The following is a 13,337-nucleotide window of genomic DNA, read 5'->3' as shown; positions in this document are numbered from 1 at the left end:
CTGGGCCAGATGGACTCCCCAAGGAGGTTGGATTGAAATGTCTTTCTCCCCTGAGCGTCTGTAGCCCCCATGCTTACCGGCACCCATCTGTTCCTCTTGAAAATGCGTCTCAGCCATTGGGTTTGGGAGGATCTGGAATTTTTACTGCAAATGAAATATCTCTGCCCCATTTCCTCTGACACCCAATTCCGAATTTCACAGGTGATGGGTTTGCTTGGAAAGACAGACTTGAAGGCATTAGCATTTGGGAGTCCTGTGTCAGATTGTAGCACCAAAATCCTGCCACCTTCCCTGTTGTTCATCTGGTCTCCTGAGTTAAGGGAGCTGTATGAACAAGAGCAAGAGCAGAATGGAAAACAACAAGGAAAAGCTTGGGTGGAAATTCATGTACCATGAAATGCAGGACTCCTAAGATAAATAGAGATTTGGTGGTATGGCTTTGGGGAAGCTACACACTTCTCCCTTCTGAACCTCAATCATAGGGGTGTCAGGATGGTAATTCAAGAAAAAGCCAACTCAAGTGCACTAACTAGTACTAAAGTGAAATAAAGAGAATAGCTAGACCCGATGTTCTCAGATGCTGTTCCAGGGCGAGCAGGTATATGCAAATCTACCCCAAAGGCTAAAGTAGCTGAGAGGCTGAAGAGAGAGGCTGACAAGTCCAGTTTTTAAGGAAGAAAATATTTAATAGGGACTTACAAATAGATGTGATGTCTCAGGCAGCCATGAGACAGTGGCCCTGTCTGCCAGAAGGTATCCTTTCTACAGCAAACTTGAAGGGTAGAGACACGTACAGCTGATCACCTCTTAGACTTTCTTGCTAAAATTTGTGGCTACTGGGGAGGTTAGATAAGCATCTTTATGTGAGGGGATTATCTATGCTCCAGGCATTGTTTAAAGACCTTGCTGCAGAACCCTTTGGTATACAGGAGTCAAACATCAGGCATCCCAGAGGTTTCACTGCAAGATGGTGTCACTCTGGCCAAAACAACTGGCTGTTTTTCTACAGATACTAACAAGGAGCTGGCTTGTTGACACAATCCCTGATGGTCCAGGTCTCTTGGTCCATAACTGGAGAAGGGAGAAGGTAAAATGAAGCTAGGAAGGCTGATTCTCCTCCCACGTGGGAAATAGTGCTTGGCCTAGGTGGAGACTGGAAGAACAGCAAAGGGTAGGTCCATTCTGGGCAGGGTTTCTTGGTCTCAGCACTGTTGAATTTGGGGTTAGATAATTCTTTGTCGTGGAAGGCTGTCCCTGTATATTGTAGGGTGTTTAGGAGCAGCTCTGACTTCTACCTACTCATAGAACCAGTAGAACCCTCACCCCCTGCCCCAAGTTAAGACAACCCAAAATGTCTCCAGCCATTACCAAATGTCACCTGGGGCCAGAATCCTTCCCCTCCCCAGTAGAGAACAGCTGCTCTAAGGTCACTGTAAGGGGTGAGGCTGGTTCCCGCCTTTGAGACCTTCGAACTGGGGACACGCAGCCCAGAGAATATCTTCCGCTCTGGACAACCAGCGTAGAAAGTCATCCTTTGAAGGGGAAGAGTTGGGGAAAGGAGGGTCAGAGGGTTTGATCCACTTCCACAGAAATAAAGCTGACACAACCCCTTCCCCTGCTTTGCAAAGAGAAGCAGAAATTCAACCTCCCTCTACTGCAGTCCACGTAAGGAAGAAGAAAATGTACTTAGCGGAAATGACAAAGTTCAGTGGTGCAGTGTTTGGTTTATCTGTTGGTAACCCAGGTACCGTTCCAAGTACTGTTCATAGGTCAGGACTCGATTAGTAGCCCCTCCCTTGAACATTTGGCTAAAGATCACCTTATGGTTTCCAATAATTTTAACAGATCTTTTTGTGTCCTTTGTGTCCACCCAAAAGAAGTGAGGTTGCTAAGTCTCTCATTTATGTGATACTTTCTGTCATCGGGTACGGAAAAGGTGGTTATAGGTTTGCATCCATCCCACTCTGTGGTTTTGCAGTGTGGGGCATGGGTAAGGGCTACACTGTGGATTTTAGTCTGGAAAAATCTCAACCAACATCAGTTTGCCCATACTGTAAAATGAGGAATTCAGGCCAAGAGACGTTGGTGAGAAGGAAACATTGTTGCACAAAGAGATGTTAGAGACTCATCCAACAGTGATGAATTACAGCCCCTGTGCTTCCACTTATTAACTGTGTAACCTTTGGCAAATCACTTTACTACTACTGCTCCGAGCCTTAGTAAAATATAAGTGTAATAATATGTATATTAGAAAGCTTTCATGTAGATTAAATGAGGACTATATATATATATCTATGAATGACTGAGCTAGAAGTGGCTCAGAAGGCAGATTACCACATCTTCCAGGGCTGAGTTTGGGCGCAGGGAGGGGACCTGAGTGAGGACATGATGGTGTCTTGGCTGCTGTGGAACTTTGGGGAGAAGTAGAAATAACTAAAGATAAAAAAAAAAGTCTAATAGCTAATTCTTTCATATAAGCTTTCACAGTCAGATTCGTGACTCCTTCCAATGGCAAATTCTGTAGAAAGATCCATGAGAGAGCCCGTGGTTTTATAGAATTCTCTGTAAGTTCTCAGCAAACACAGCTTTCTTCACTTCCTTTTTCATAGGAGGACCCCATGTAGAGTCTACATGTCCTTTATCCCTGACTTTCTAAGTCTGCAGAGATGTTGGGAAAGCTGGCTACGAAAGGTGGGTGGGAGGCTGGATAAAGTTTGTGATGCATTTTTTAGTGAAAAACAAGCTTTGTGTTTTCTTTTTTTTTTTGGCCTTGACAAGAAGTAATCAGGGATGAGCTTGGGGCAAGGCATGATTCTGTCCCTTAAAAATGTATACACTACAAAAGCTGTAGTGTGGAGCAACTCTGTAAGTTGCAAAACAGATATTGTTGAAGGTGCAATATTTACTTTGGGGCCCAGAGCCCAGACAGACTCATTACCGAAGTATTCAAAGCTGAACTTTCTAGAACGAGACCTTCTGGATGAATTTGTGGCAGGAATTAGTAGGGTGTAATTTGTTCCCCATAGACTTCCCAGCTCCCAGAAGAGGAGACGGGTGAGCAGCCACGGGCTGGTGGCCCCCACAGAGGCCCTGGTGCCTAATCAGGGCAGCCCAGTGCAGGGGGTCTGAGTTCTGGGGTCAGACAGTCACACCCCATCACACTGTGCATTTCTTTTTTTAAAGTAACAACTTTGCAGAGCTCTTATCCACATACCATAAAATTCACCATTTTTTTAAGGTGGCTTTATGTATTCAGAGCAGTTTTAGGTTCACAGCAAAACTGAGTGGAAGGTACAGGGATTGCCCATGTGCCTCCTGCCCCCACACAAGCACAGCACCCCGTTATCAACAGTCGCCCCAGAGTGGGACATTCTTTACAGTTGAGGAACTACACTGACACATTGTAATCACCCAGAGTCTATACTTGACATTAGGGTTCACTCTTCCCATACATTCTGTGGGTTTGGACAAATGTGTAATGATACACATCCACCATTGTATTTCTACTGTCCTAAAAATTTTCTGTGCTCAAATTTATCTTTTTAAAGTATACAATTAGAGTATTTTCATGGTTGCACAAGCATCACCACTATCTAATTCCAGAACATTTTTATCACCTCAAAGGGAAACCCCATATCCCTTCCCAGCCACTCCCCACTCTCTCTTCCCCACGCCCCTGGCAACCACTAATCTGCTGTCTGTCTACACGGGTCCATCTATTCTGGGCATTTCAAATAAATGGAATCGTACAGTATAGAGCTTTTTGGGACTGGCTATTTCACTTAGCATAATGTTTTCAAGGTGCATCCATGTGGTAGCTTGTATCTGTTTTTCCTTATTTTTCATTGTCAAATAATATTCTATTGTATGACTGTAACACGCTTTGTTTATCCATCTATTATTAGTTGATGAATATTTGGATTTTTTTCCATTTTTTGGCTGAGGTTTTTGTGGGGACATACGTTTTCACTTCTCTGGGATTTATACTTAGGATTGTTGGATCATATGGTGACTCTGTGTTAAACATTTTAAAGAATGACCAAACTATTCTCTAAAGTGGCTGCACCATTTTACAATTCCACCAGCAATATATAAAGGTTTCAGTGTCTCCATACCCTCACCAGCACTTGTTATTGTTGGTCTTTTTGACTCATCCATTTATTTCATTTATGAACACTTAATTACTGAGTATCTATGTATGCTAGAAATGTTGTATAACAGCAAGCAAACTCACATAATGAGCCTACAGTGTTATGGCAGAGACAGACAGTCATCAAATGACCATAGAAATAAAAATAAACATGCAATTGTGAGGAGAATTACAAGAGGGGAGGAGTGGATGATGTTGACAGATTTTACACCAGGGAGATTTGGCTTTGGGGATTCTGGGATGGTTTCTCTGAGGAGGTGATGGTTGAGCTGAGATGCGCAAGCTGACTGAGAGTTCAGTAGATACTAATGAGCAATATTGTTAATATATTAATATCTATGTATCAGTTCTTCCTTTGTACCAATGGAGTTAGCCAGATCCAGATAACAGTGGCTTTGGGGACTCAGTGAAAGCTATTGCTACGCACAGATTAGATCCCTCAGTAGTGATCCTCTGGTTTCCAGCTGGCATCTTCTACCCTTCCTAACCAGAAGAGAGGGCCTCAGGACAGAAGGTGTTGGAGTTGATGACAATGAGGATGATGATGATTATGTTGATGATGGATATTGATGTTGGCTATGATTTAGTGGGTGCTTTCTATGTGCCAGGTACTGTGCTAAGTAATTTACAGTATCTTAATTGTTCCTTACAATGACATTGCAATGGAAGGAGGTCAGTATGAGATTAGAAAGGAAGAGAGAAATAAAAAGGCAGTGCATGGACAGGGGGAAGGCACTGTACTAAGGGCTTATGATTCCAAGGCAAATATTTCTAAGGCCATGTTCAGAAAATACCTGACACTTGGTTTCCAAAAGTATATTTTTATGCAGTTTAATTCTGTTTTTACTTAGAAAGGTATTTTATTTTATTTTATATTTTGCATATGGAATGTAATTTCTTTCATTTCAAATTAATTCGCTGGTATTAAACTAAATGGTTTAGCTTAATCACATATCACAAACTTCCCAGCATAAGGGCCCAGATCCCAAATCTTGCTATAAATTAGTTTCTAGCCCAGGCAATAAATGGACACCTGGAGCAAATTCAAAAAAGGAAACCATTTTAATTAGGCTTGAAAGTGTCTCCAATCAGTTCCAGAATAGCTGCCCCTGGATTCCTGATGCACCTTCCAAACTGTAACTCTCGACATATCCAGCCGAAGTGAGAAGCCTCCAGAGAAACCGAGTATGATTTCTTGAAACCTAAATATTTATCTTCCTAAATAAGTCCCTCTAGAAAATATGGGCAAGATGGACAGAAGGAAGGCCAGGCTCACCTTCAGTAAGCCTGTCAGCCTCTAGCTTTGCTTCCACTTAATTGCAAGGGTACTAGCAGGATTGATTCAATCAAATCTTTCTTGGAATGTTTCCATACATAGAGTCCGACTCCACTAACCTGTCACACAACAGTTAGATTCACTTTCACCTTTATGCCCAAATAATGGCAACATGGGGCTTTACCCAAGCAGGAGCTGGTGCTGAGACTTGCAGAGGTTAAGTGACCAATTATCACCGTAAATGTCAGAACCAGGATTTAAACCCAGGTCAGCCCAATTCCAGTATTTTGAGCTCAAGAACATACTCGAAAAAAAAGTATCATCAATATATGATTCCCAGCTGTTTTGAAGTTGGGTCATCTGTTAATGTCTGTTGGATTCCTTTGTCCTTGCTTTCCAAGCCATAATGCATGACTGTGACACAAGACAAAAAAATCTGCAGGCAGCATGATGCAGTGGCAAGGCATGAGGTTTGGAGCTGGAAAACAAGACTAGGGCCTGACTTTGTGCTTCCTAAGTGACTTGACTCTGGGCGTGACCACTCTCTGAGCCACAGGCTCCTCCCATGGAAAGAAAGAATTAACGCCTTTAGGTAGAGAGTTACCGTGAAGAAGAAGGGAGAACATGCCCCTAGAACTGTAAACCTGGAAATTTAGATTCTAAATTGCCATCCGTGTTACTTCCCACTTTTAAAATCTGAAGGAGTATGATTAAGGCTGGCAAGAGAAGTGTGCAAGGTCTTCTCTGAGAGTTAATTGGAGATGCCATGCAGTGTCAGAAAGTCACAATGACACTTGTCCTTGAGCACTTGTCAACTGGCCCTTTTCTTCTTGCATGAAAGGTGTAGTAATTGCAAAGAAGGTGGGACACCATGGTTCGCATTCTTGGTATCTCCATGTTTTGGACACTGTACCAAATGCTTTGTGAATACTATCTCATATAATTCCCACAACAAATCCATGTGGTTGGTAATATTATAATCCTCACTTCACAGGTGAAAACTGAGCACAGATTGGTTCAACTTGCTTACGTTAGCCCAGCTAAATAAGCATTTCCTAGGATTCCAGCTTTCTTTCCCTTCCATTTCCTTGTTGTCATCAAAGCAAGTTGCCAGTGAAGGTTGTAATGCTTTCTCCTGGGTGATTGTCATGTAATTTTAATCTGACTGACTGTAAGAGGGTGTGGTGGGCAGAATAATGCTCCGCCCCCATCCCACCAAAAGATGCCCATGTTCTAATCCCAGGACCTGTGAATACGTTACCTGACATGGCAAAGGAGACTTTGCAGATATAATTAAGGTAATGATCTTGAGTTGGGAAGTTTAACCTGGATTTCTGAATGGACCCAATGTAACCACAAGTGTCCTCTTAAAAGTCAGAGAAGGAGGTACGAGAACCAAGCAAATACTGGAGTGACGCACTTTGAGGATGGAGCAAGAGGCCGGAGCCAAGGAATGCAGGTGGCCTCTAGGAGCTGGAAAAGGCGAGGAAATCGATTCTACCCTGGAGCCTCCAGAAGGAACCCAGTCCTGCTGACAATGCAAGTTTATTCCAGAGAGACCCATGTTGGACTTCCAACCTCAAGAGCTCTAAAGCATTGACTGGGTTTTAAGCCACTAAACTTATGTTGGTTTAAGCCACTAACTGTGTGCTCATTTGTTATAGAAACAGTAGGAACTTAATACAGAGGGGTCAGGCCAAATGGTTTTTCATGGCAAACAAGTTGACCAAAACACCATCATGAACATTGCAATAGGTATAGCCCTACTGTGGAAAATAGAGCAACATGCTGCATTGTGAAGCCTGGTTCCGAAGTCAGGACCATGCAGTTTAGGAAGTGCAGCTGCTGGAACCCAAAGTCAGGTCTTTCTGACTGTGTCCACCCTCTTTCTCCGTAAATACGGTCAGCATAGTGCCTCACTCAAGGTCACACCGTTAGTTACCAGCAGAGAGTGCCGGAATTCAGTTCTCATTCTCCATGTATGTTTTCTGGAAAGCAAATAAAGAGATACGGATGTAAACACAGACTCATCCGGGGATAGGGATGCCAAACCTGCCCTCCTGCCTCCTCCATATGACTTACTTCCTCCCTCCCTGTCTCCCTCCCTCCCATCTTCCCTCCTTCTCTTCCTATCTTCTTCCCTTCCTCCCTCCCTTGTCTTGTTCTGTGACCCAGGCCAGAGTGCAGTGGCACAATCATGGCTCACTGTAACCTCGAACTCCTAGGCTCAAGCGATCCTCCCACCTCTGCCTCTCCAGTAGCTGGGACTAAGGTGTGCACCACCACGCTTGGCTATTTTTTTTTAAATATTATTATTTTGTAGAGAGAGGGTCTCCCTCTGTTGCCCAGGCTGGTCTTGAACTCCTGGCCTCAAGTGATCCTCCTGCCTTGGCCTCCCAAAGTTCTGGGATTACAGACATAAGCCACTGCACCCAGCCCACATGACTCATTTCTGAAAGCACCTGAGTGTGGTGCTCACTCATCCTTCGTGACTTGGCTGCCCATGGTCATGGCTCCGGGGGAGTGGTGAATTGGCATGTGATGGAGCTCAATACGGAATAATCACTAATGAAGTAGTTAATGTTTGCTGAATGTCCCAACACTGCACTTTGACTCCTTGTCTCTACCGTCCTTCATTGGCAAAGAGTCGCTGATAGAGGAATCTCTTTCCCTGTAAACAAGGACTGGGGTTACATAGTTCAGGGCATACCTTATAGGATGTCACATCCTCCCCAAGGCTGAGATAAGGACACGGCTGGATGACAAAGTTACGTTTCAGGAAGAGAGAAGGAGCCTCCATGTGGATGGCTACCCATTGTGTGTGTAGAATTACACTTAGTGCTTTCAGGTGGCTTGATTCTCACAATGGCACTGTGAAATGTTCTGATTTCTCTTTCCCAAATATGAAACTTAAGCCACAAATCCAGTGGCCTTCAATGTCTGGAAGCGTAGTCGTGGGGTTAGGAGGGAAAAAGCAAAGTTGCAATGTATACCCTTGGATAATCAAAAGAGCATTACTGCCTGCCCTCTGTTTCCACCTATGAACAGGATCTTATTATTCAAATCATATTGGTCAGCACAGAACAGGTAGTTCATTTTGACACACAAATGTTCTGAGTAGAACTGATCTAAATCTATTTGTGTGATGCTGGGTGAGAGAGTAAGAATTGATGGCAACTATACTAGCACAGAATTCAAAGATTTGAATTGTAGTTGGGCTATTAATTTTTTTTTAACCTTGGGCAAATTAGCCCCTATTTCTAGACTTTATTACCTGTTGAGGCAGCGCAGTGTAGGGTTTGAAGACAGGCAAACCTAGACTGCAATTCTGTTTTAGCCACACAGTAACTGTGGCCTTAAGCAAGTCACTTAACCTCTGTTACCCTCAAGAGCTTTCTCAGGAAAATGAAGATAATAATTGTAGGGCTCCTTAAGAACTGAAAATAATAAATAACATACATTTGGAGAGCAAGTTGGTACAAGGTAGTTCCCAGTAAGAGGTAGCTCTACCATGAGGAATGTTAGACTAAGTAATCTCTAGATCCCCTTCTGCTGTGTAATTCCAGGTTTTCATAAACCTTTAACTACTTATAGGGAAATTATTACATACTAGGCACTAGACCAAGGATTACATTTGCATTATCTCACGAAATCTTTGCAACTTTAGGGGGCAGGTGCTACCAAAATCTATGTAAATACAGACACCTGTGCACAGAGAAGAACAGTAAGCTGCCCCGTCACAAAAAGTAGTGATGGAATCAAGATTTGAATCTCGATATTACTCCAGGACTCCTGCTCTTAAAATGAAGCCCTTGTTAATAATATGTATCCACATGCATTATTGCTTTTGTAGGAAAGGTTGGACGTAGATCCCCTCTTCTTCCTCAAAGCAGGTAGACAAACCCAGGGACATTCTGAGTCCTTGTGAGTCCCTTGGTGGCGCTGCGTAAGTAAAACCCAGTACAAATTATACCCAGACTTTGAATCAAACATTGTATCATAACCGAGACCAAGTATCAATGCTAGGGAGACAGGGAAACAGATATGTGATTGTCCGAGTTCTCAGCAGGTGGAAGAATTGCTGCTCAGGGCAGATAGGAATCGGCTTCTCTGAGAACCAGTCAGGAAAACGAGAAGTTCAGGCTGTCAGCCCAGGTTTTGTTCCTTCCCGTCCCCCATGTTGTGGGTTAGATAACTGGTTGAGTCGGTAGTTTACTGAATTCTCTGACTATCTACAACTCACCTCCCAGAAAATTCACATTTACTGAATTTCTATAATCCGCCATGCAGACTACCAGGGACAAGAGTACAAGGAAGAAGGTGAGATTCTTATGCTTAAAAAAAAAAGTCCTGATTTGTAGCATTTGTTGATTTCTGTGGTGTAAATGCTCCCTCCAAAGTCAGTTTTCAGCTACAAATGTGCTGGTACTGGACAGAGTTGGGAGGAGTTGCACATGGCTGGCTATAGGGCACCAGTGGTCCTCCCACCGGGTTCTCTGATGTGCTGTTTGCTGGGACGCACGCCTATCCCTCGCCTAGCTAGCGTCCACTCATCCTTCCTATCTCCACTCAAATGTCACTTCCTCAGAGGTGACAACTGGACCTTTGCCCCAGATGGAAAGCCTTTTGAGAATCTGAGAGTCCTTTCCAGTTTCTCCACTGTTTTATGAAATATGAGAGAGCACCTCCTGGGAGAAATCTTTGCTGTGACCCCCCGTGAGAACACCCAAACAGGTTCCAGAGTCCAGGGTGGTGTTCATGCAACTTTGAAGCAAGCCTTTGAGATGGAACTTCCCTGTCAAAACGACTGTCGGAGAGAGTCCTCGGTCTCAGGAAATGTCTGCATCCAATCAAACCCAACCTTTTCATAAAACAACTCGATGGGTCAGACCAGCTGACACATGGATCACATGATACCTAAATCTCCCCCGTCCATGTATTTATTGTTGAACCTGGGAGACGTAAGGCGCTTATTTTAAGCTCCTAAAGTTTTTTACTTTGAGCAACATTTTAGGTGTCTCAGGGCAGAGTAAAGACATTGATTTAGTCGAGGGCTTAGGAAATATTATAGCAGCACCCTTGTCTGCTCTCTGAAGGTTGCTGAGCTGATTTGGGCAAAATGAGAAGTGACTTGACCCCTTAGCCTTGAACAAAATCAGGACAAATTAAATGTTTGAACTTTAAAAGAGTTCACCCTGCTTCTCCCCTGTTGGTCTTACGTGACTCTGCCGTCTGCTTCTCGTCTCTGCTCGTGGCCAGCTGGGGGGGATGTCCTGCCGGAAGTCAGCTCTGCCTGGGGTATTTCTGGCCTCACCCAAAATAGGAAGAACTCCAGATCTCCTGAGAGTCTCACCTCCCGAGATTTCCCATCTGAATCTGCAGTCCCGAGGGAGAGGGGCTCTCGCAAGACTTGGTGTCGAGTGGCTGAACTTTAGCCTGCCGATCGAATTAAAGAGAGCTACCAGCTCTTTAGAGGGTCACACGCTATCGTTTGTCACCATTGCTGGGGACATCGATTTTTTTTTTCATGATCTTCCCTGACATCAGAGAGTGTTCTGGTGCCTCCTCTTGAGTCTAGGTGGCCTTTATTCAACAAGCCTAACTGGGGACACATCGCTGAGCTCCCCTGAGCAAGCAGAGCAGGGGGAAGCACAGTTATGAAGAACAGCCATTGTCATCTTCATCTGTGCCGTCACCGCTGACATCCACAGAGCACCTGCGGTGAACCAGGACCCTGCATAGTCATGGTTTCCGCTTTACAGTTGGGGATGTTGGGGTTCAGAGAGGTTACGAACACTGCCTAGGATGGTACAGCAAGTACGTGGCAGAATTGAGACTCAAATGCAGGTCTGACAATAAGCCTAGAACTCTACCGATATCCTACCTAACAGAAGCTGATGGAATGATGCAATTGCATTTAGAAGAGAATAATTGTTTGAAAAGTGGATTACGTAGAGGCTGTATTTCCTCTGTCCCTGACTAAGCTACTGTCAAGAAACCTGGTTGAATGTCCTCTTGCTCTTGCAGACAGACAGAAACCATGGACACGTCAGACACCTCCAGGCTTCTTCAGGGTCAGCAGCGGTTGCAGTGTTTATCCCAGACCACTGTCCACTATCCTGGCCCTTGTCCCCCATAAGATGATCGGTTCCTCCTTCCGTTTCTCCATAAAGAGCCAAGCCAGGCGATCGGTCATACATAAACAGTGAAAAAATGTTTTAATAACTTTATTCCCACTGCACATATGCATGCTTGGATTCAACAGCAGGAAATATTTGGGTCTTTTATGACTAAATTTGGCAATTTATACTTTTCCACGCATACTAGCATTGTCTACAAGGCGTTTTGTTTTCTCTCCCCATGCAGGCAGGGCTGGTCACCTGCAGAGGTGACCTGTTCCAGCGCAGAGGCCAGGAAGGTGGAATTTCCTAAACACAGTTTGAGAGGCAGCTTCTGCCTCAAGGCTGCCTCTGCTGTTGGCCCTGGATCAGCCACGCTCAAGGTGCCCAGTGGATTCGTACTTAGCATTCTATGGTACAAACAGTTTCACTGTAGGCCAGGGCAGCTGGCTTGCTGGGACCTCCTGGGAATAGGAGGAGGAGGAAGAGGAGGAGGAGAGGAGGAAGGCCAGTTAGGATCTGTCTCAGTAAGGGATTGGATGGCCTCAAAATCAGCCCAAGAAAGTTCAGCCAAGCAGACCATAGTGCTCTGTCCAAATGATGGGAAAATCTAGCGTGATTTTGGCCTAGGAAGTTAAATCTCAAGAATGAGAGGTGATTTTTTAAATTAGATTGAGTGGACATATACATCAGGAGATCTGACTACATTGAAAAGAGGATGGATAAAGTTATGGGAGGAAAAGGACAACCGATGAACATTTACTTTTTATGTATCTTAGCCTAATGCAGGGTTGTAGCATCCAATAGGTCTGGGTCCTATTCCTGGACCACCCTGAGCCTGTCACTTCAGCTGGGAGAATGAAGTAAGGTGATCGGTCAGGCTGGATCACCTGCTCAATTATGTTTTGGGGAGTTGTGGCTCAATCCCACTCACCTAAAGCCCACAGAGTGGGTTCCCTGCAGGAAAGAGTGTCTGGTTACCAGCCGCAGAGAGAGTGGGTGTGAAGCAGCCCCCAACAGCAGGCGCCCCCGTTCAGTGGTGGAGTCCAAGTCCTCGCTGCTGTTGGTGCCGGGTGATTTATCTCTGCGCCGAGGGCAGGGTGGGCCTTTTGGGAAGAGTGGGCATCAGGATCTCCAGCTTCTGAGAACTCAGGAAGACCGAGATGAACCACAAGGCAGAATGTTTTTAATTTAATTGAAGACTAATTCTGTAGTTTTTAAGGGAGAACTAAAAGGTAGTGCTTTTCCTCAAATGGAAAAGGACACTTAGACAGAGACCAAGGACTCACCTGCCAGGTATGAACAAAACAGAAACAAGATGGAAAGGGAAGGGAGGACCCCAGTCCTGGGGAGAGTAGGGGTGACCATTCTGCCCACCCCAGGGGTGTTGACTGAGAAGAGAGGTGCAGCCTGCCTCATCCCAGCATCCTGAGAGCCCCCGTGAGAGGCTGTGGTTCACCTCAAGCCGGTAAGGGGCAGGGGCTGCAGTTTCCAACAGGTGCAATGACAGTGGCACAGGTGAGAACTGCCCTGCAGACCTCTAACTCCAGGGAGGGAGACAGATCAAGCCCCAGATGCTGTGCTCCAAGGCCATCGCTGCCTTTGTGCCGGGCTCTCTTCCCACGGCCTCTCCCAGGCAACGACAGAGCATGGCAGGCTCGGTGCAGAGACACAGGACTCCTCTGACAGGTGGCTCTGGTTTGAGGTCTCTCCAAGGACCCTGCCAAGCTTGCCTTAGACTCCACAGTGGTCTAGGACATTTTCCTTGGCACATGTTCTTCCAGTGCGTTCC

This window comes from Eulemur rufifrons, chromosome 23, assembly GCF_041146395.1.
Source record: "Eulemur rufifrons isolate Redbay chromosome 23, OSU_ERuf_1, whole genome shotgun sequence".
Lineage (NCBI taxonomy): Eukaryota > Metazoa > Chordata > Mammalia > Primates > Lemuridae > Eulemur > Eulemur rufifrons.
The sequence above is the reverse complement of the archived record's forward strand: the minus strand, read 5'-3'. Positions refer to the sequence as shown.